This window comes from Ranitomeya imitator, chromosome 1, assembly GCF_032444005.1.
Source record: "Ranitomeya imitator isolate aRanImi1 chromosome 1, aRanImi1.pri, whole genome shotgun sequence".
Taxonomy (NCBI): Eukaryota; Metazoa; Chordata; class Amphibia; order Anura; family Dendrobatidae; genus Ranitomeya; species Ranitomeya imitator.
The window spans coordinates 672,967,397-672,992,600 of record NC_091282.1 but is presented as its reverse complement, the minus strand read 5'-3'; positions in this window follow the sequence as shown (position 1 = coordinate 672,992,600).

Below are 25,204 nucleotides of genomic sequence, written 5' to 3'. Positions count from 1 at the left end.
ATCTGTCTAAGGCTAGATTCACATCACATTCTAGAAAAAAGGATAATATTAGCACATAGTGAACATAGCCTTTCTGCAGCTGCAGTCTGATGTTGATATACACTGAAATTGCTATTATCAACCAAAATAACAATCTGACGCAGAACCAAAAAAAACAAAATAAGTAAACAAGAGATTGACTTCTGCTACTCCTTAAGTCTCATCTTACAAAAGGTTGGGCCCTTATCGTAAAAAGTTATTAAAGTGCACGTCAATCAAGTTCAACCAAAGTAACTATTTGATGTCTTATATCAATAAAAATTCACGAGTCAGCGGTGACTTCCTTTGTATAGACGTGACATACAGAAGAATGGCTTAAGTCGTTGGCATAGATGGCATTAGGAACAAACATCTTTGAGGATTATATACAGTACTAGCTATTGAACCCGTTCTACGCCCGGGTGGCGAGCATTTATATTGGTATATGGTCTCCATCCTGGTATGTGCTGCACCATCCTGCGTCCCCATCCTGTCATGTGCTGCTCCATCCTGCGTCCCCATCCTGTCATGTGCTGCTCCATCCTGCGCCCCCATCCTGTCATGTGCTGCTCTATCCTGCGTCCCCATCCTGTCATGTGCTGCACCCATCCTGCGCCCCCATTCTGACATGTGCTGCTACCATCCTGCGCCCCCATTCTGACATGTTCTGCTACCATCCTGCGTCCCCATCCTGTCATGTGCTGCACCCATCCTGCGCCCCCATTCTGTCATGTGCTGCTCCCATCCTTCGCCCCGATTCTGACATGTGTTGCACCCATCCTGCGCCTCCATTCTGACATGTGCTGCACCCATCCTGCGCCTCCATTCTGACATGTGCTGCACCCATCCTGCGCCTCCATTCTGTCATTTGCTGCCCCCATCCTGTCATGTGCTGCTCCCATCCTGCACCCCCGTTCTGTCATGTGCTGCTTCCATCCTGCACCCCTGTTCTGTCATGTGCTGCTCCCATCCTGCGCCCCCCTTCTGTCATGTGCTGCTTCCATCCTGCTCCCCCGTTCTGTCATGTGCTGCTGCCATCCTGCGCCACCGTTCTGTATGTGCTGCTCCCATCCTGCGCCCCCATTCTGTCATGTGCTACTTCCATCCTGCACCCCTGTTCTGTCATGTGCTGCTGCCATCCTGCACCCCCGTTCTGTCATGTGCTGCCCTATTCTGTCATATGCTGCTCCCATCCTGCGCCCCCGTTCTGTCATGTGCTGCTCCCATCCTGCGCCACCATTCTGTAATTTGCTGCTCCCATCCATATGCCCCATACGCTGCTCCATAAAGGTTTATGGCCCCCATAAGATGCTCCATAGTATATGCCCCATACACTGGTCCATAAAGGTTTATGGCCCCCATAAGATGCTCCATAGTATATGCCCCCGTACACTGCTCCATAAAGGTTTATGGCCCCCATAAGATGCTCCATATTATATGCCCCGTACACTGCTCCATAAAGGTTTATGGCCCCCATAAGATGCTCCATAGTATATGCCCTCGTACACTGCTCCATAAAGGTTTATGGCCCCCATAAGATGCTCCATAGTATATGCTCCCATACACTGCTCCATTATGGTTTATGGCCCCCATAAGATGCTCCATAGTATATGCCCCGTATGCTGCTGCGATATATAAAAAAAAATACCATACTCACCTATCGTCGCTGGGCGCCGAGTGCTGGGGGGCCTGAGCAGGCAGGGACAACGGCGCGCTGTGGGGGTCAGGTGCCGGAGTCGCCACTAGCTCAGGCCCCCGACACTTGCTATATTCACCTGGCCCTGATCCAGCGCTGCGTGCCGCTCCGTGTTCCGGGTCCTCTGGCAGTGACTGTTCAGTCAGAGGGCGGCGCGCATTAAGCATGTCATCGCGCCCTCTGAACTGTGAACGTCACAGGCAGAGGACCCGGAGGACAGAGCGGCGGGCAGCGCTGGAACGGGACAGGTGAATATAGCTCATACTTACCTCCTGGCGCGTCCCTGCTATGTGTTGGAGATCGCGGTGTGCGTTCAGTGCTTACGCATACCGCGATCTCTTGGGAGCGTCACTCTGTGGGTTCCAGACTGAGCCGGCGCTTGCGCTTGCGCAGTCTATAAAGGCTTCGGACAGAGTGACGCTCCCAGCCTTATATTATAGATGTATATTGTATATTGTTTGAGGGGTTGACTCGCTCAGCTGCTTTCAGAAGTAGACACAGGAACAATTCTTGGGTCAATCGTGTGCTGGTTTATTAAAATATGACATAAACAATGGCACAATATCACAATATAACAAAATAAACATGGCCTTTCTGGCATAGCGGCAAAACAAAAGATAACTTACAGTACAGTCCAAATGGGATTCATCAGGATCCAGTACACTTCAGCTCCACACGCACACGGAAGATAGCGTCGGCTGGATGATGCACAAATAAAGAACCCCATAATCGACCCCTGATGAGGATTCACCGAAACGCGTCGGGAGAGGAGGGGATTAGGTCCACCGCCAGAAGGAGAACCGAATAAGGATTTGATACAAGGTTCCAGGCGGGTGAGACCGTTCTATATTTCTATTTCCAGTCTTACATGGATAGTTACTCTGGTTAGAATAAAACGCGATAGGTGCGGCTTATATGCCGTTATGCGGTATAACAGAGTACCCATTAACTATAACCCAGGTCCCTAGCACTTTATATATAGATGGTCAGTACTATTATGTTTAGGTTTGTGACCCTGTAAGTGTGTATGGTGAGGGGATTATAGACCCGTGGCTGAAGCCTAATTTATCCTCTTATTGACGTCAGAGGGCGTCTGCATTATCTGTGAGGATATTATGTGGGTAGCGTTGGTGTTTGGATGAGTGTTATCTACAGCGTTGCCCACACGTTTATTTGTTTGTTAGTCTGCACCTTGCAATTTTTTATACTAATTTTAATTAAGTGAGTAAAAGTTATGTTTTAGTCCTATATGAGTTCACACTTCAGCTCCAATTGGAGCTACTACCTGGAGACTTTCCTGTTTCCAAACACACAGCAGAGAAAAAAAAACATAGTAGCTGGACATTTAGGCTATATTCACACTTAGCGGTTTTTACCGCGGAACCGCCGCGATTTTGATGCTGCGGGTCCGCAGCAGTTTCCATAGCGTTTACAGTAACATGTAAACCCTATGGAAACCGCAAACCGCTGTGCACATGCTGCGGGAAAAACCGCGCGGGAACGCAGCGGTTTACAACCCGCAGCATGTCACTTCTTTGTGCAGAATCGCTGCGATTCTGCACCCATAGGAATACATTGAACCGCTTACTTCCCGCATGGGGCTGTGCCCACGTTGCGGGAAGTAAGCGGATAATGTGCGGGTGGTACCCGGGGTGGAGGAGAGGAGACTCTCCTCCAGGCCCTGGGAACCATATTTGGGGTTAAAAAATAAAAAATCTGGTTATACTCACCCTCTGATGTCCGGAGCTCCTGGGCGCTGCACGCGGCTGTCCGGTCAGAGTTGCTGTGCGACCAGGACCTGCGGTGACGTCGCGGTCACATGACCGTGACGTCACGAAGGGTCCTTCTCCCACAGCATCTTAGGAACCGGACCGCCGGGTGCAGCACCCAGGAGATCCGGACATCAGAGGGTGAGTATAACCAATTTTTATTATTTTTAACATTACTATTGATGCTGCATATTGCTGCATATGCAGCATCAATAGTATAGGCGGAAACCCGCAGCGGAAAACGCGGAACAAACCGCGATAAATCTGCAGGGAGAACCGCAGTTGTTTTGCCCTGCAGATTTATCAAATCCGCTGCGGGAGAACCCGCAGGGACCCGAGGCAAGGTGTGAACTTAGCCTTAACCTCCCCAACCATACCCTTGCAGTGGAGATATGGTGAGTAGGCCTCCCGCCCATCTCTTACAGCTGCTCACAAAAACCAAAACCCTTGTAATTGCTGATTAACCCCTCAGCACCTAATATGCTGGAGAGAAACGTCTGGGTTTCACATCACATAAGATAGCAACCTTCATGACACATATCTCGCCTTACATACAGCGCCAGTGACCCTGTCACAATATATATAAGATATATGTGCATATTTACAGTGCAAAATAAAAGATCCAGTGCAAGTCGTAGATAACTCAAGACGTCTTCATGGAAGAACTGCAGGCAAATTCCATACCTTCGACATGGAAACAAGAACAAGTGATTCTGAAGAGTCAAAATATGAAATATTTTAATTTTTGAACAAAGGGTTTGATAGATATGTCAAATAAAGACTGTCTGCTGGCAACAGCAAAGCCTGATGGAGGGTCATTGAAAGTTTGGGGTTGCATTTCAGCAAATGAAGTTGGGGATTTGATGTCTTCAAAGCTGAGAAATACAGGCAGAAATACAGGCAGATACATATTCATTACAAAAAACCATCAGGGAGGCATCTGATTGGGTCAAAAATTATTCTGCAGCAGAATGATGACCCCCAAATATCCAGTCAATGTCACTAAAAACTTCAGTGTAAATAAGAAAAGGAGTTTTAGATGTGTTGATATGGCCCCCACAGAGCACTTATCTCATCATCATCCAACCTATGTGGCATTACATAAAGAGGCAGAGATATTGGTACAAACCAGCATCCACAGAAGATCTGTGGTTAGCTCTCCAAGATGTTTGGAACAACCTTCCTGTTGAGTACCTTCAAAAACTGTGCAATGTACCTAGAAAAATTGATGCTCTTTTCAGGACAAAGAGAGGTAACACCGAATTTTGATGGGATTTAGATTTTTCTTTAGATCATAGATTTTGAATTTTGTCAATTGATAAATATAAACTATTTAGGCCGGAGTCACACTCAGCGTATGTAATCCGTATGGCATCTGTACTGCGAGATTTTCTCGCAGGCTTGCCAAACGAACATACGGATATACAAGGGATCCATGTGCTCAAAAAATATTAAAAACATATGTTCTGTCTATATATATATATATATATATATATATATATATATGTTAGCGCGAGATAGCTTAAAAGCCGGTAATTCAATTGCCGGCTTTGGCTATCTCCTTCCTAAACCCGACATGATATGAGACCTGGCTTACATACAGTAAACCATGTCATATTCCCATTTTTTTTGCATATTCCACACTACTAATGTTAGTAGTCTGTATGTGCAAAATTTGGGCGTTCTAGCTATTAAATTAATGGGTTAAATGGCGGAAAAAATTGGCGTGGGCTCCCACGCAATTTTCTCCGCCAGAGTAGTAAAGCCAGTGACTGAGGGCAGATATTAATAGCCTGGAGAGGGTCCACGGTTATTGCCCCCCCCCCCCGGCTAAAAACATCTGCCCCCAGCCACCCCAGAAAAGGCACATCTGGAAGACGCACCTATTCTGGCACTTGGCCACTCTCTTCCCATTCCCGTGTAGCGGTGGGATATGGGGTAATGAAGGGTTAATGTCACCTTCCAGATGTGCCTTTTCTGGGGTGGCTGGGGGCAGATGTTTTTAGCCAGGGGGGGGGGGGGGGCAATAACCGTGGACCCTCTCCAGGCTATTAATATCTGCCCTCAGTCACTGGCTTTACTACTCTGGCGGAGAAAATTGCGCGGGAGCCCATGCCATTTTTTTCCGCCATTTAACCCTTTAATTTAATAACCACAATGCCCAAATTTAGCACATACACACTACTAACATTAGTAGTGTGGAATATGCAAAAAAATGGGGATATGAGATAGTTTACTGTATGTAAACCAGGTCTCATATCATGTCGGGTTTAGGAAGGAGAAAGCAAAAGCCGGCAATTGAATTACCGGCTTTAAAGCTATCTCGCGCTGGATGAAATATTAATATATATACATATATGTGTCTCACTGACATATATATCTATATATATAATTGTCTAAGGGTTTTTCCGTCTGTCTGTCTGTCCTGGAAATCCCACGTCTCTGATTGGTCGAGGCCACCAGGCCGCGACCAATCAGCGACGGGCACAGTATCGACGTAGAAACCCGCGTCTCTGATTGGTCGAGGCCGCCAGGCTGTGCGACGGGCACAGCGACTATGATGTCATAAAGGACGTAGACATCCCGCGTCTGATTGGTCGAGGCCAGGCGCCAATCAGCAACGGGCACAGTATCGACGTAGATATCATAATGGTTGCCATGGCGACGATGATGTCATAAAGGTTGCCTCGACCAATCAGCGACGGGCACAGTATCGATGTAGAAACCCGCGTCTCTGATTGGTCGAGGCCGCCAGGCTGTGCGACGGGCACAGCGACGATGATGTCATAAAGGACATAGACATCCCGCGTCTGATTGGTCGAGGCCTGGCGCCAATCAGCAACGGGCACAGTATCGACGTAGATGTCATAATGGTTGCCATGGCGACGATGATGTCATAAAGGTTGCCTCGACCAATCAGCGACGGGCACAGTCTGCCGCGAATTCTGGAATCATCATTGTCCATATACTACGGGGACATGCATATTCTAGAATACCCGATGCGTTAGAATTGGGCCACAATCTAGTATATATATATATATATACCTACTCTATGTGTACACATTTATTCTACCTATTCTATTGTAAGCTGTCAGTGTGATTTTACTGTACACCGCACTGAATTGCCGGCTTTTCTCTCTAACACCGCTGCGTGTTTCTCGCAAGTCACACTGCTGGTCCGTGTGTAATCCGTATTTTTCTGGCTTCCATAGACTTTCATTGGCGATTTTTTTGCGCAATACGGTGACAAACGCAGCATGCTGCGATTTTCTACGGCCGTAGAAAGCCGTATAATACGGATCAGTAAAATACGGCTGATAGGAGCAGGGGCATAGAGAATAATTGGGCCGTGTGTAATGCATGTTTTACGGACGTATTTTATGCGCTCATACGTCCGTAAAACTCGCTAGTGTGACGCCGGCCTAACACCTCAATTTTTTTTTTTTTAAAAAAAAGCTTTTTTGCTTTGCAAAATTTTTTGCACACCTGCCTTTATTTTGGGGAAAAAAAAAAATATAATACACACAAACATCTACAATATAATTGTCTAAGGGTCACTTCCGTCTTTCTGTCTGTCCTTCTGTCACGAATATTCATTGGACGCGGCCTCTGTCTGTCATGGAATCCAAGTCGCTGATTGGTCGTGGCAAAATGCCCACGACCATTGCCACGACCAATCAGCGACGGGTGCAGTCCAGCGGCAACATGACCGTTCCTTCCTCCCCGCAGTCAGTGCCCGCTCCATACTCCCCTGTAGTCAGCCCTCACACAGGGTTAATGGCAGGGCTAATGGACCGCGGTGTAACGCACTCCATTAAAGCTGCTATTAACCCTGTGTGACCAACTTTTTACTCTTGATGCTGCCCATGCAGCATCAATATTAAAAAGATCTAATGTTAAAAATAATTAAAAAACTAAAAAATCATCATATACTCACCTTCCGGCGCCTTTCCTGCTCCTCATGTGCTCCGGTGACCGGTCCATGCATTGCGATCTCGCGAGATGATGATGTCATCATCTTGCGATATTGCAATGCACTCTTGAGACCGGAGCACGTGAGGAGCGTTGGTAAATGCTTCCTGGATCCAGGGGCCAACGGAAGGGGAGTATAGTTCACCTCCCCGGCCTCCCCGGTCCCCTAGCTCCGGTGGGCTGTCACCTCCCCTACCTCCCCGGTCCCATAGCCCTGGTGGGCTGCCACCTCCCCTGCTTACCCCGGTCCCCTTACCCCGGTGGGCGGGCTGCTGTCCCCACCCCCTCCTCCGCACAGTCGGCGCTGGCAGTGTCGGGGATGGAGTAGCGGCGCAGAGCCGGCATCGCCCTCACCCTCACCGCGCTGCCGCTGCTCTTCTCGGTCACTGCGTTCTGCAGCAGTTACTGGTGTCAGGGTGTCCGCAAGGTGCCGAAACCCTTCTGTAGTGGCGGCGCCCGGGACAACTACATCCGCTACAACAACTCCGACTCCAACAGCAGCAGCGCCGCCGTGCACTACAGCTAGGAGACCGGCGACGGCAAATTCATCGAGAGGCGCTTCCATGCCGCAATCTGGTACAGCTGCAAGGAGAACGTCTACATCACATACTCAGCTCTGCTACATCACCGACACAGGACTGCTACATCACCCCCAAAAGTTTCACTCAGCTCTGCTACATCACACGCTTAGCTCTGCTACATCACACGGTCAGCTCTGCTACATCACACGCTCGGCTCTGCTACATCACACGCTCAGCTCTGCGGCATCACATGCTCAGCTCTGCTACATCATACACTCAGCTCTCCTACATCACACGCTCAGCTCTGCGGCATCACACGCTCAGCTCTGCTGCATCACACGCTCAGCTGTGCTACATCATACACTCAGCTCTCCTACATCACACGCTCAGCTCTGCGGCATCACACGCTCAGCCCTGCTGCATCACAGGCACAGGATTCACTCAGTCTGCTACATCACACACTCAGCCCTGCTACATCACACACTCAGCTCTGCTACATCACCGGCACAGGATTCACTCACCTCTGCTACATCATCAACACAGGGTACACTCAAGCTCTGCTACATCACACACTCAGCTCTGCTACATCACCGACACAGGATACACACTCAGGTCTGCTACATCACTTCCACAGGATACACACTCAGCTCTGCTACATGACACACTCAGCTCTAAAACATCACCCCCACAGGATGTACTCAGCTCTGCTACATCACACACTCAGCTATGCTACATCACCGACACAGGATACACACTCAGTCCTGCTACATCATGTCACAGGATACACTCAGCTCTGCTGCATCACCGACACAGGATACACACTCAGCCCTGCTACATCACTGCCACAGCATACACTCAGTTCTGCTACATCACTGCCACAGGATACACACTCAGCTCTGCTACATCACACACTCAGCTCTGCTAACATCACCAACACAGCATACACACCCTAGCCCTGCTACATCACGCCACAAGATACACTCAGCTCTGCTACATCACCGACACAGGATACACACTCAGCTCTGCTACATCACTGCCACAGCATACACACACTCAGTTCTGCTCAGATACTACGTGGCTGGGCAATATACTACGTGGCTGGATATATACTACATGGCTGGGCAATATACTACGTTGCTGGGCAATATACTAAGTGACTGGGCAATATACTACGTGGCTGGGCAATATACTACGTGGCTGGGCAATATACTACGTGGTTGGGCAATATACTACGTGACTGGGCAATATACTATGTGGTTGGGCAATATACTACGTGGCTGGGCAATATACTACGTGGGCTGTGCAATATACTACATGGCTGGGCAATATACTACGTGGGCTGGGCAATATAGTACGTGACTGGGCAATATACTGCGTGGGCTGTGAAATATACTACGTGACTGGGCAATATACTACGTGGGCTGGGCAATATACTACGTGGCTGGGCAATATACTACGTGGCTGGGCAATATAGTACGTGATTGGGCAATATAGTACGTGACTGGGCAATATAGTACGTGACTGGGCAATATACTACGTGACTCGGCAATATACTACGTGGGCTGTGCAATATACTACGTGGCTGGGCAATATACTACGTGGGCTGGGCAATATAGTACGTGACTGGGCAATATACTGCGTGGGCTGTGAAATATACTACGTGACTGGGCAATATACTACGTGGGCTGGGCAATATACTACGTGGCTGGGCAATATACTACGTGGCTGGGCAATATAGTACGTGATTGGGCAATATAGTACGTGACTGGGCAATATAGTACGTGACTGGGCAATATACTACGTGACTCGGCAATATACTACGTGGGCTGTGCAATATACTACGTGGCTGGGCAATATACTACGTGGCTGGGCAATATAGTACGTGACTGGGCAATATACTACGTGGGCTGTGCAATATACTACGTGGCTGGGCAATATACTACGTGGCTGGGCAATATACTACGTGGCTGGGCAATATACTACGTGGGCTGTGCAATATACTACGTGGCTGGGCAATATACTACGTGGCTGGGCAATATAGTACGTGACTGGGCAATATACTACGTGGGCTGTGAAATATACTACGTGACTGGGCAATATACTACGTGGGCTGGGCAATATACTACGTGGCTGGGCAATATACTACGTGGCTGGGCAATATAGTACGTGATTGGGCAATATAGTACGTGACTGGGCAATATAGTACGTGACTGGGCAATATACTACGTGACTGGGCAATATACTACGTGGCTGGGCAATATAGTACGTGACTGGGCAATATCCTACGTGACTGGGCAATATACTACGTGGGCTGTGCAATATACTACGTGGCTGGGCAATATACTACGTGGCTGGGCAATATAGTACGTGACTGGGCAATATACTACGTGGGCTGTGCAATATACTACGTGGCTGGGCAATATACTACGTGGCTGGGCAATATACTACGTGGCTGGGCAATATACTACGTGGGCTGTGCAATATACTACGTGGCTGGGCAATATACTACGTGGCTGGGCAATATAGTACGTGACTGGGCAATATACTACGTGGGCTGTGAAATAAACTACGTGACTGGACAATATACTACTTGGGCTGGGCAATATACTACGTGGCTGGGCAATATACTACGTGGCTGGGCAATATAGTACGTGATTGGGCAATATAGTACGTGACTGGGCAATATAGTACGTGACTGGGCAATATACTACGTGACTGGGCAATATACTACGTGGCTGGGCAATATACTACGTGGCTGGGCAATATACTACGTGGCTGGGCAATATACTACGTAGCTGGGCAATATACTACGTGGCTGGGCAATATACTATGTGGCTGGGCAATATACTACGTGACTGGGCAATATACTACGTGGCTAGGCAATATACTACGTGACTGGGCAATATACTACGTCACTGGGCAATATACTACGTAGCTGGGCAATATACTATGTGGCTGGGCAATATAGTACATGACTGGGCAATATACTATGTGGCTGGGCAATATACTACGTGGCTGGGCAATATACTACGTGGTCATGCATCTTCTAGAATACCTGATGCGTTAGAATCGGGCCACCATCTAGTTATATATACAGTGGGGCAAAAAAGTATTTAGTCAGTCAGCAATAGTGCAAGTTCCACCACTTAAAAAGATGAGAGGCGTCTGTAATTTACATCACAGGTAGACCTCAACTATGGGAGACAAACTGAGAAAAAAAAATCCAGAAAATCACATTGTCTGTTTTTTTATCATTTTTTTTGCATATTATGGTGGAAAATAAGTATTTGGTCAGAAACAAACAATCAAGATTTCTGGCTCTCACAGACCTGTAACTTCTTCTTTAAGTGTCTCCTCTTTCCTCCACTCATTACCTGTAGTAATGGCACCTGTTTAAACTTGTTATCAGTATAAAAAGACACATGTGCACACCCTCAAACAGTCTGACTCCAAACTCCACTATGGTGAAGACCAAAGAGCTGTCAAAGGACACCAGAAACAAAATTGTAGCCCTGCACCAGGCTGGGAAGACTGAATCTGCAATAGCCAACCAGCTTGGAGTGAAGAAATCAACAGTGGGAGCAATAATTAGAAAATGGAAGACATACAAGACCACTGATAATCTCCCTCGATCTGGGGCGCCACGCAAAATCCCACCCCGTGGGGTCAGAATGATCACAAGAACGGTGAGCAAAAATCCCAGAACCACGCGGGGGGACCTAGTGAATGAACTGCAGAGAGCTGGGACCAATGTAACAAGGCCTACCATAAGTAACACACTACGCCACCATGGACTCAGATCCTGCAGTGCCAGACGTGTCCCACTGCTTAAGCCAGTACATGTCCGGGCCCGTCTGAAGTTTGCTAGAGAGCATTTGGATGATCCAGAGGAGTTTTGGGAGAATGTCCTATGGTCTGATGAAACCAAACTGGAACGGTTTGGTAGAAACACAACTTGTCGTGTTTGGGGGAAAAAGAATACTGAGTTGCATCCATCAAACACCATACCTACTGTAAAGCATGGTGGTGGAAACATCATGCTTTGGGGCTGTTTCTCTGCAAAGGGGCCAGGACGACTGATCCGGGTACATGAAAGAATGAATGGGGCCATGTATCGTGAGATTTTGAGTGCAAACCTCCTTCCATCAGCAAGGGCATTGAAGATGAAACGTGGCTGGGTCTTTCAACATGACAATGATCCAAAGCACACCGCCAGGGCAACGAAAGAGTGGCTTCATAAGAAGCATTTCAAGGTCCTGGAGTGGCCTAGCCAGTCTCCAGATCTCAACCCTATAGAAAACCTTTGTAGGGAGTTGAAAGTCCGTGTTGCCAAGCGAAAAGCCAAAAACATCACTGCTCTAGAGGAGATCTGCATGGAGGAATGGGCCAACATACCAACAACAGTGTGTGGCAACCTTGTGAAGACTTACAGAAAACGTTTGACCTCTGTCATTGCCAACAAAGGATATATTACAAAGTATTGAGATGAAATTTTGTTTCTGACCAAATACTTATTTTCCACCATAATATGCAAATAAAATGTTAAAAAAACAGACAATGTGATTTTCTGGATTTTTTTTTCTCAGTTTGTCTCCCATAGTTGAGGTCTACCTATGATGTAAATTACAGACGCCTCTCATCTTTTTAAGTGGTGGAACTTGCACTATTGCTGACTGACTAAATACTTTTTTGCCCCACTGTATATATATATATATATATATATATATATATAATTACATTTAATTTTTAACCAAAGCAAACATATATATTTATTTTCTTTTGCTTTACATACATCGTGTTCCAAATTATTGTGCAAATTGGATTTAAGTGTCTTGAAGATTTAATTGTTTTGTTTTTCAAATAAACTCGTGGATGTTATTGTGTCTCAGGGCTCAATGGATCACTGAAATCAATCTTAAACATATGTGATAATTTGTTTTTCAGGTGATTCGAATTAAAGGAAAACTACTTAAAAATGATGTTCCACATTATTAACCCCTTACCGGCATCGGACGTACTATACCGTCCGATGCCGGCTCCCCTGCTTTGATGCAGGGCTCCGCGGTGAGCCCGCACCAAAGCCGGGACATGTCAGCTGTTTTGAACAGCTGACATGTGCCCGTAATAGGCGCGGGCAGAATCGCGATCTGCCCGCACCTATTAACTAGTTAAATGCCGCTGTCAAACGCAGACCGGAAACGGGCGGGCGGGCGGAAACGGGCGGCCGGAAATGACGTCATCGCCGACCCCCGTCACATGATCGGGGGTCGGCGATGCTTGTGAATGGTAACCATAGAGGTCCTTGAGACCTCTATGGTTACTGATTGCCTGTCGCTGTGAGCGCCACCCTGTGGTCAGCGCTCACAGCACACGTGCAATTCTGCTACATAGCAGCGATCAGCAGATCGCTGCTATGTAACAGAGCCGATCGTGCTATGCCTGCTTCTAGCCTCTCATGGAGGCTATTGAAGCATGGCAAAAGTTAAAAAAAAAGTTTAAAAAAATGTGAAAAAAATAAAAAAAACATAAAAGTTTAAATCACCCCCCTTTCGCCCCAATCAAAATAAATCAATAAAAAAAATATCAAATCTACGCATATTTGGTATCGCCGCGCTCAGAATCGCCCGATCTATCAATTAAAAAAAAGTATTAACCTGATCGCTAAACAGCGTAGCGGGAAAAAAATTCGAAACGCCAGAATTACGTTTTTTTGGTCGCCGCGACATTGCATTAAAATGCAATAACGGGCGATCAAAAGAACATATCTGCACCGAAATGCTATCATTAAAAACGTCATCTCGGCACGCAAAAAATAAGCCCTCAACCGACCCCAGATGATGAAAAATGGAGACGCTACGAGTATCAGAAAATGGCGCAATTTTTTTTTTTTTTTTTTTTTTTTTTTTTAGCAAAGTTTGGAATTTTTTTTCAACACTTAGATAAAAAATAACCTAGTCATGTTTGGTGTCTATGAACTCGTAGTGACCTGGAGAATCATAATGGCAGGTCAGTTTTAGCATTTAGTGAACCTAGCAAAAAAGCCAAACAAAAAACCAATGTGGGATTGCACTTTTTTTGCAATTTCACCGCACTTGGAATTTTTTTCCCGTTTTCTAGTACACGACATGCTAAAACCAATGATGTCGTTCAAAAGTACAACTCGTCCTGCAAAAAATAAGCCCTCACATGGCCAAATTGACAGAAAAATAAAAAAGTTATGGCTCTGGGAAGGAGGGGAGCGAAAAACGAACACGGAAAAACGAAAAATCCCCCGGTCATGAAGGGGTTAAGCAGGCCACAGGTTTCAAGTAACATGGGAAACAAAAAGGATCTCTCTGCTGCTGCAAAGCATTAAATAGTGCAATGCCTTGGACAAGGGATGAAAACATTAGATATTTCCCAAAAACTTAAGCGTGATCATTGCACTGTTAGAGATTTGTGGCTCAATCTGAGCACAGATGTGTTCATGCTGAAAAAGGCAGAATGAGGAAGGTTTCTGCCAGGCAAGTTCATCAGATTAAGAAAGCAGCTGCTAAAAAGCCATTACAAACCAGCAAACAGATATTTGAAGCTGCTGGTGCCTCTGGAGTCCCTCGAACCTCAAGGTGTAGGATCCTTCAAAGGCTTGCTTTGGTTCATAAACCTACTATTCAGCCACCCTAAATAGTGTTCACAAGCAGAAACGGTTGCAGTGGGCCCAGACATACATGAAGACTAATCTTCAAACAGTCTTGTTTACTGATGAGTTTCAAGCAACCATTGATGGTCCAGATGGATCGAGTAGTGGATGGTTGGTGGATGGCCACCATGTCTCAACAAGGCTGCAACGTCAGCAAGGAGGTGGAGGAGTCATGTTTTGGGCCGGAATCATAGGGAAACAGCTTGTAGGTCCCTTTAAGGTTCCTGAAGGTGTGAAAATGACCTCTACAAAATATATTTCTTTAGAATTTCTGACTGACAACTTTCTTTCATGGTATAAAAAGCAGAAATGTGCCTTCGGGAGCAAAATCATCTTCATGCATGACAATGCACCACCTCATGATGCAAAGGATACCTCTGAGTCATTGGCTGCTATGGGCATAAAAGGAGATAAACTCATGGTGTGGCCACCATCTTCACCTGACCTCAACCCTATAGAGAACCTTTGGAATATCATCAAGCAAAAGAAACAGCTGCTCTGGGAGGCTTTTCTGACTTCATGCAAAGAAATACAAGCAGAAACTCTCCAAAAACTCACATGTTCAATGGATGCAAGAATTCTGAAGGTGATATCAAAGAAGGGATCCTATGTTAACATGTAACTTGGCCTGTTCGGATGTTTTGGAGTTAAATAGCTTTTTTGTTCAGTGAATGTGACCTTCTAATGCTGAAGATTCAACAAATGAGCATTTTCTGTTCTTTAAAACTTATCAAATGTTTAGAAATTCTACTGTGCCTAATAATTTGGAACAGTGCATTTTGAGTTTTTATTCATTTTGGAGATTATACTGTTATCATTGGGAGGTTTCTTCAATAAAATTCGATGTATACTCTAACGGATGATGACTTTTATTAGACTGGCTGTCATTTGCACCGACCATTTAGGAAAATCCCAGAAAAATATAATTTGCATAATTATTTGGAACATGGTGTAAATGGTGAACAATGTGGATGGACACAATAATGACAGTAGTTGCCTGTTGTAGGGAGTTGTGGTAGCTTGGCGTTAGAAGTATTGGAATTCTGATAAATATGCACAGTGTAACACCAGCAGAGGGAAAGCAGACAGCTGGGGGCAGATGTTTATAGCTTGGGAAGGGAGTAATACTCATGTAGCCTCCCAACCTATTAATATCAGCTCAGAGCTATACACTTAGCCTTCACTGGTTATTAAAATGGGACCCCAAAAAAATGACTTAGGGCCCCCTATAATTAATTACCAGCAAAGGCTTGGCAGACAACTGCAGGCTGATATTACAATATTATTATGAAGAGACTATGGATATTGGCTCCTCCCAGACTAAGAACATCAGTTCTCATCTGCCCCAGAAAAGGCGCATCGTAAGATGCGCCGATTCTGATACTTAGCCTTGCACTTCCCACTTGCCCTGGTGCGGTGGCAAGTAGAGTAATAGTTTTGGGGGTTGATGTTGTGTTATTAAATATGAAAAACACACACACACAGAATAAAGTGCATTAATTAAAAGAATGACACAGATTCCTTTAATGGATCTAAATTAAACTATACTCACGTTATCATTCTGTCCACAGCAGCCAATGTGTCCTGTAAAATAATTAAAATGATGATCAAAAATATTCATCACGTGTCCACTGAAAAGATAATAATCCATTTGTCCTGCAATAGTTCTAGCTCTGATACATCTAGATGGTAGGCTGCATTGTTGCTTGATGTGATTTTACAGCCTGCCATCTAGCAGAGATATTGAGATGTGAGTACTTTCTCAGCTCAGTGTCTTGCGGTTAACTCATTTCACCTGACATCACCACAAGATTGAGAAAGTTCTCATGCTCGCTGTGCTGTCAGAACAGTCCTGCAAATTTACAGCCAATGAACTCTGTTCAACTCACTAAGATCAGCGTGAGTGCCATTATAAGTTTCCCACAGCGCTCGTGGTGACATCAACTTTTCCCTCTTGCAGCTCAATATATTTGCTGATTGACAGGCTGTACATCATGCAACATCTAGATGTAGCAAAGCTAGATGCTTCATGAGACAAATATATTATTAACTTCTCAGCTGACAGGTGAGGAATATGGTTGTTTACTATTTTTTTCTGTAACATGAGACATTGGCTTCAGTGGATTAGGTGTTGCTGTGAGTATATGTGTTTTTGGAAAATGTAGATTAATTAAAGGAGTGTGTCATTATTTAAAAAAGAATGTTATTCTGTGTGTATTTTTTGTACAACATCACTATAGGGTTAGTAATGGTGATGTCTTATAGATGACTCTTCATCACTCTGGGCTTGATGTCACCTGACAATACAAAGGTGACATCAACGCAACCAACTATCACCTCATTTGCCTCTGCACCAGGGCAAGTGAAAAGTAGCAAATATGACCTGGACACACGGGGTGCAAATTAGTCACCTATCATATAGCCTCCCCATGTGTCCATAGGATTAACAACCTATCATCAGTTATCACATAAGACTAAACCAAAAAAAGATGATCAAAAGGTCAATTTGTATCAAAAAGTACAGTTTTATTTTATCACAAACTTTAAAATCCATACAACCAATTAGGGAAGAAGGTGAAAATAGAACAACATGTTCACAAATGTGCTACATATAAAAGGGACGCCTACATGTGGACTAACGGTTTACATAATCATTTATGCTTGCAACTGTATATAACAGTATGAGCAATGTCCTAATGAGGATTTGTTTGTACAGATTAATAGTTAAGAACTATTTGAGATTCCACGTTATATTTATGGGGATAATCTCACTAAGGAAGAAGAGGGACATCTGCATGTACTTCAAGATCTGACTGATGTAGTCTTTAAACCGGCGGACAAGGGGGTAACGTAGTAGTGTGGCCTAAAAATAATGTTTAACCCCTTGTCCGGCCGTTCATTGCAGCTACTGACTATTATCAATAGGGCTAGGGAGGCGGGAACCATATCTAAGGAGGTGGCAACCGCTTTGATTGTTCCAGAACCAGCTATTTCGACTTTCTACTTATTGCCCAAAGTCCATAAGGATGCGCAGACGCCTCCGGGTCACCCTATTATTTCCAGTAAAGGTAATTACTTGGAACACATAAATAAATGGATAGATTCCAAACTTCAACCGCTAGTGGAGGGGTTGCCATCATTTTTGAAGGACACAGGAGAATTGTTGAGGCGGGTGGATGGACTACATCTAAAGGAGGACATGATGCTGTGACAAGGGATGTCTAATCCTTGTACACCAGCATCAGACATGTGGATGGACTCCGTGCTACAGAGTTATTTTGGGGTATGACTAACTTACCCAGTGATATTAGAAAACTGGTCATTGAACTATTAAATTTCACACTGACGCATAATTTTTTTGTTTTTAAGGGGTCTTTCTTCCTGCAGCTCCATGGAACAACTATGGGGGCTTCTTTTGCCCCAGCCTATGCCAACCTGTTCCTGGGGCTGTGGGAGAGAGACCTCTCCCTGCGGGATCAGTCTTCGCCAATGTGCCATATCCTATCGTGGACACGGTACATACTTGCTACTGTTGGCTAATCTTTGCAGTGTTTTGCACAGGGCTCTTGTCTGACATGGATTTTCAAGCCAAGGAGAAGACTTGGCTTTCGCATATTGACCAAGTATTTGGGGGAGAGGGGTCCAACATTCAGCAGAGCGGTGATGGGAAATGGGACGAATGAACATTGGTCCTACAGAATATGATAATTAAGAGAACAAAACTGTGGTGGAAACATACGTTTCTAGATAAATATCTGATTAAGAATATTATACCCAGGGGCCTGAGAGTCCGGGTGATCCCTACGTTTCCAGTGGAGGACAGCGGGTTTGTGTCCAGGTGGGAGGAGGCTTGCAATAATTGTTCTAAATCCCTTATGCAACTGCTGAGTGAACATAATGTGGCCATGATTGCACAATTGGATGCATCAATTAAAAATATTGGGGATGAACTTAAGTCCACTAACACGTCTGAAAAATTAAAGACCTTTCATAGTCAGACGGATAAGAAATTGGAACAGTCGTTAAGAAAATTCAGGCCACTCAATTGAATAAACTAAATCATGACCGCCGTGATTTTGAAAATAATAATGTATATTTGTGGAGGAAGGTCGCCAATTGAGGCGCACGCCCTCCCAAACCTCTATTTCTTCCATAAGTGATATATCAGAAGAGTCTTGCTCATCTGTGACCTCTATGTCTGGACAGATGAGGGGCCATCAGAAAAAACATACATTCCACCCTTATAGACGGACAAACTTTTCTCCTGTGTCTACTCGGTATGAAAATAAGGTAATTAACCTGAGCACTTATAAATTTACTGATGCTGATTTGATCGTTCTGGAAAAGGGTTTTTCTTCTTCACCTGCCACACCATTTGATGCGTTTTTAGCTGTAAAAGACTTGCACCTATTTGCCTGCTCTTTAATCTTTAAAAAACTATTTTTGATGGCAACCTCTTTAAACTATTCCCAACAGAGGAAGAACAAGTAGCTTTACGGGCATTAGAGGAACTAGCGGTTGAACATAGTACTCCGGAGGGAGGTAAGATCCCATCATCTATACGTCCCAAATCTAAGAGGTTTTCCCCATTGTCAGCATGTCCTAATGTGGATTTATTTGTACAGATTGTGAGTAAAGAACTACTTGAGATTCCAAGTTATATTTATGGGGATAATCTCACTAGGGAGGAACGGGGACGTCTGCGTGTACTTCAAGATCTGACTGATGTAGTCTTTAAACCGGCGGACAAGGGGGGTAACGTAGTAGTGTGGCCTAAGGCCCTGTATGAAAGGGAGGCATTTCGCCAACTTGAAAATGATGTTTGTTATAAGAAAACTCACGTTTAACCCCTTCTCCGCCTATTTATTGCAGCTACGGACTATTATCAATAGAGCTAGGGAGGCGGGAACCATATCTAAGGAGGTGGCAACCGCTTTGATTGTTCCAGAACCAGCTATTTCAACTTTCTACTTATTGCCCAAAGTTCATAAGGATGCGCAGACGCCTCCCGGTCGCCCTATTATTTCCAGTAAAGGTAATTACTTGGAACACGTAAATAAATGGATAGATTCCAAACTTCAACTGCTAGTGGAGGGATTTCCATCATTTTTGAAGGACACAGGAGAATTGTTGAGGCGGGTGGATGGACTACATCTAGAGGAAGACATGATGCTGGTGACAGGGGATGTCGAATCCTTGTACACCAGCATCAGACATGTGGATGTACTCCGTGCTACGGAGTTCTTTTTGGGTATATCTAACTTACCCAGTGATATTAGAAAACAGGTCATTGAACTATTAAATTTCACACTGACGCATAATTTTTTTGTTTTTAACCCCTTTCTGCCATTAGACGTACTATTGCGTCCATGTGGGGTGGGCTTTACTTCCCAAGGACGCAATAGTACGTCATATGCGATCGGCAGCGCTCACGGGGGGAGCCCCGCCGATCGCGGCCGGGTGTCAGCTGTTTATCGCAGCTGACATCCGGCACTATGTGCCAGGAGCGGTCACGGACCGCCCCCGGCACATTAACCCCCGGCACACCGCAATCAAAGATGATCGCGATGTGCCGGCGGTACAGGGAAGCACCTGAGCCCCCCGCAGCAAGGCGATGTGATCGCGTTGCTGCGAGGGTCTCACCTCCCTCCCTGCTCCCTCCAGCCCCGGATCCAAGATGGCCGCGGATCCGGGTCCTGCAGGGAGGGAGGAGGCTTCACAGAGCCTGCTCAGAGCAGGCACTGTGAAGCAGCCTGCACTCCTATCAGATCAGTGATCTGACAGAGTGCTGTGCAAACTGTCAAATCACTGATCTGTGATGTCCCCCCCTGGGACAAAGTAAAAAAGTAAAAAAAAAAAATTTCAAATGTGTAAAAAAAAAATAAAAAAAAATATTCCAAAATAATGAAAAAAAAAATAAAAATATTATTCCCATAAATACATTTCTTTATCTAAATAAAAAAAAAAAAACAATAAAAGTACACATATTTAGTATCGCCGCGTCCGTAACGGCCCGACCTATAAAACTGGCCCACTAGTTAACCCCTTCAGTAAACACCGTAAGAAAAAAAAAAAAAAACGAGGCAAAAAACAACGCTTTATTATCATACCGCTGAACAAAAAGTGGAATAACACGCGATCAAAAAGACAGATATAACTAACCATGGTACCGCTGAAAACGTCATCTTGTCCCGCAAAAAACGAGCCGCCATACAGCATCATCAGCAAAAAAATAAAAAAGTTATAGTCCTGAGAATAAAGCGATGCAAAAATAATTATTTTTTCTATAAAATAGTTTTTATCGTATAAAAGCGCCAAAACATAAAAAAATGATATAAATGAGGTGTCGCTGTAGTCGTACTGACCCGAAGAATAAAACTGCTTCATCAATTTTACCAAACGCGGAACGGTATAAACGCCTCCCCCAAAAGAAATTCATGAATAGCTGGTTTTTGGTCATTCTGCCTCACAAAAATCGGAATAAAAAGCGATCAAAAAATGTCACGTGCCCGAAAATGTTACCAATAAAAACATCAACTCGTCCCGCAAAAAACAAGACCTCACATGACTCTGTGGACCAGAATATAGAAAAATTATAGCTCTCAAAATGTGGTAACGCAAAAAATATTTTTTGCAATAAAAAGCCTCTTTCAGTGTGTGACGGCTGCCAATCATAAAAATCCGCTAAAAAACCCGCTATAAAAGTAAATCAAACCCCCCTTCATCACCCCCTTAGTTAGGGAAAAATAAAAAAAAATGTATTTATTTCCATTTTCCCATTAGGGCTAGGGTTAGAGTTAGGGCTAGGGTTAGGGCTAGGGTTAGGGCTAGGGTTAGGGCTAGGGTTAGGGTTAGGGCTAGGGTTAGGGCTAGGGTTAGGGTTAGGGCTAGGGTTAGGGCTAGGGCTAGGGTTAGGGTTAGGGTTAGGGCTAGGGTTAGGGCTAGGGTTAGGTCTAGGGCTAGGGTTAGGGTTAGGGCTAGGGTTAGGGCTAGGGTTAGGGCTAGGGTTAGGATTAGGGTTAGGGCTAGGGTTAGGGCTAGGGCTACAGTTTGGGTTGGGGCTAAAGTTACAGTTAGGGTTTAGATTACATTTACGGTTGGGAATAGGGTTGGGATTAGGGTTAGGGGTGTGTCAGGGTTAGAGGTGTGGTTAGGGTTACTGTTGGGATTAGGGTTAGGGATGTGTTTGGATTAGGGTTTCAGTTATAATTGGGGGGTTTCCACTGTTTAGGCACATCAGGGGCTCTCCAAACGCGACATGGCGTCCGATCTCAATTCCAGCCAATTCTGCGTTGAAAAAGTAAAACAGTGCTTCTTCCCTTCCGAGCTCTCCCGTGTGCCCAAACAGGGGTTTACCCCAACATATGGGGTATCAGCGTACTCAGGACAAATAGGACAACAACTTTTGGGGTCCAATTTCTCCTGCTACCCTTGGGAAAATACAAAACTCGGGGCTAAAACATATTTTTTGTGGGAAAAAAAAAGATTTTTTATTTTCACGGCTCTGCGTTATAAACTGTAGTGAAACACTTGGGGGTTCAAAGTTCTCACAACACATCTAGATTAGTTCCCTGGGGGGTCTCGTTTCCAATATGGGGTCACTTGTGGGGGGTTTCTACTGTTTAGGTACATTAGGGGTTCTGCAAACGCAATGTGACGTCTGCAGACCATTCCATCTAAGTCTGCATTCCAAATGGCGCTCCTTCCCTTCCGAGCTCTGCCATGCGCTCAAACGTTGGTTTCCCCCAACATACGGGGTATCAGCGTACTCAGGACAAATTGGACAACAACTTTTGGGGTCGAATTTCTCCTCTTACCCTCGGGAAAATACAAAACTGGGGGCTAAAAAATAATTTTGGGGGGAAAGATTTTTTTTTTTAATTTTCACGGCTCTGCGTTACAAACTGTAGTGAAACACTTGGGGGTTCAAAGCTATCACAACACATCTAGATGAGTTCCTTAGGGGGTCTAGTTTCCAAAATGGTGTCATTTGTGGGAGGTTTCTACTGTTTAGGTACATTAGGGGCTCTGCAAATGCAATGTGACACCTGCAGACCATTCCATCTAAGTCCTCATTCCAAATGGAGCTCCTTCCCTTCCGAGCCCTCCCATGCGCCCAAACAGTGGTTCCCCCCCACATATGGGGTATCAGCGCACTCAGGACAAATTGGACAACAAATTGTTTGGTCGAATTTCTCCTTTTACCCTCGGGAAAATACAAAACTGGGGGCTAAAAAATAATTTTTGTGGGAAAAAATTTTTGTTTTATTTTTACGGCTCTCCATTATAAACTTCTGTGAAGCCCTTGGTGGGTCAAAGCGCTCAGCACACATCTAGATAAGTTCCTAAGGGGGTCTACTTTCCAAAATGGTGTCACTTGTGGGGGGTTTCTACTGTTTAGGTACATTAGGGGCTCTGCAAACGCAATGTGACACCTGCAGACCATTCCATCTAAGTCTGCATTCAAATGGCACTCCTTCCCTTCTGAGCCCTCCCATGTGCCCAAACAGTGGTTCCCCCCACATATGGTGTATCATCGCACTCAGGACAAATTGGGCAACAAATTTTGGGGTCCAATTTCTCCTGTTACCCTCAGGAAAATACAAAACTGGGGGCTAAAATAATAATTTTTGTGGGAAAAAAATTTTGTTTTATTTTTACGGCTCTGCATTATAAACTTCTGTGAAGCACTTGGTGGGTCAAAGTGCTCACCACACCTCTAGATAAGTTCCTTAGGGGGTCTACTTTCCAAAATGGTGTCATTTGTGGGGGGTTTCAATGTTTAGGCACATCAGTGGCTCTTCAAACGCAACATGGGGTCCCATCTCAATTCCTGTCAATTTTGCTTTGAAAAGTCAAACGGCGCTCCTTCCCTTCCGAGCTCTCCCATCCGCCCAAACAGTGGTTTACCCCCACATATGGGCTATCAGCGTACTCAGGACAAATTGTACAACAACTTTTGGGGTCCAATTTCTTCTCTTACCCTTGGGAAAATAAAAAATTGGGGGCGAAAAGATAATTTTTGTGAAAAAATATGATTTTTTATTTTTACGGTTCTACATTATAAACTTCTGTGAAGCACTTGTTGGGTCAAAGTGCTCACCACACCTCTAGATAAGTTCCTTAGGGGGTCTACTTTCCAAAATGGTGTCACTTGTGGGGGGTTTCAATGTTTAGCCACATTAGGGGCTCTCCAAACGAAACATGGCGTCCCATCTCAATTCCAGTCAATTTTGCATTGAAAAGTCAAATGGCACTCCTTCGCTTCCGAGCTCTGCCATGCGCCCAAACAGTGGTTTACCCCCACATGTGGGGTATTGGCATACTCAGGACAAATTGTACAACAATGTTTGGGGTCCATTTTCTCCTGTTACCCTTGGTAAAATAAAACAAATTGGAGCTGAATTAAATTTTTTGTGAAAAAAAGTTAAATGTTCATTTTTATTTAAACATTCAAAAAATTCCTGTGAAGCACCAGAAGGGTTAATAAACTTCTTGAATATGGTTTTGAGCACCTTGAGGGGTGCAGTTTTTAGAATGGTGTCACACTTGGGTATTTTCTATCATATAGACCCCTCAAAATGACTTCAAATGAGATGTGGTCCCTAAAATAAAATGGTGTTGTAGAAATGAGAAATTGCTGGTCAACTTTTAACCCTTATAACTCCCTAACAAAAAAAAATTTTGGTTCCAAAATTGTGCTGATGTAAAGTAGACATGTGGGAAATGTTACTTATTAAGTATTTTGTGTGACATATCTCTGTGATTTAATTGCATAAAAATTCAAAGTTGGAAAATTGCGAAATTTTCACAATTTTCGCCAAATTTCCGTTTTTTTCACAAATAAACGCAGGTACTATCAAATAATTTTTACCATTGTCATGAAGTACAATATGTCACGAGAAAACAATGTCAGAATCACCAGGATCCATTGAAGCGTTCCAGAGTTATAACCTCATAAAGGGACAGTGGTCAGAATTGTAAAAATTGGCCCGGTCATTAACGTGCAAACCACCCTTGGGGGTAAAGGGGTTAAGGGGTCTTTCTTCCTGCAGCTCCAGGGCACAGCTATGGCGGCTTCTTTTGCCCCGGCCTACGCCAACTTGTTCCTCTGTTACTGGGGTTGTGGGAGAGAGACCTCTCCCTGCCGGATCAGTCTTCGCCAATGTGCATCTGCGTCAGTCCTGTTAGTGGCATATCTGTCAGCTACTCTCTGCCATTGAAACACTACTGTAAAACTGTGGGCCAGATTGATTCACTAGTCTCCCATCCCCCCAAAAAAGAAGGGGAGATTAATATTGGCAAATCTGTGCATCTGCGTCAGTCCTCTTAGTGGCATATCTGTCAGCCACTGTCTGCCACTGAAACACTACTGTAAAACTGTGGGCCAGATTGATTCACTAGTCTCCCATTCCCCCCCAAAAAAGAAGGGGAGATTAATATTGGCAAATATGTGCATCTGCGTTAGAGGTGCACAAATCAGAAGTGGCGTTGGACAGAGGGGTTTTCTGACCAGGTTGTGGAGTGATTTCGCAATGACCGCAGACAG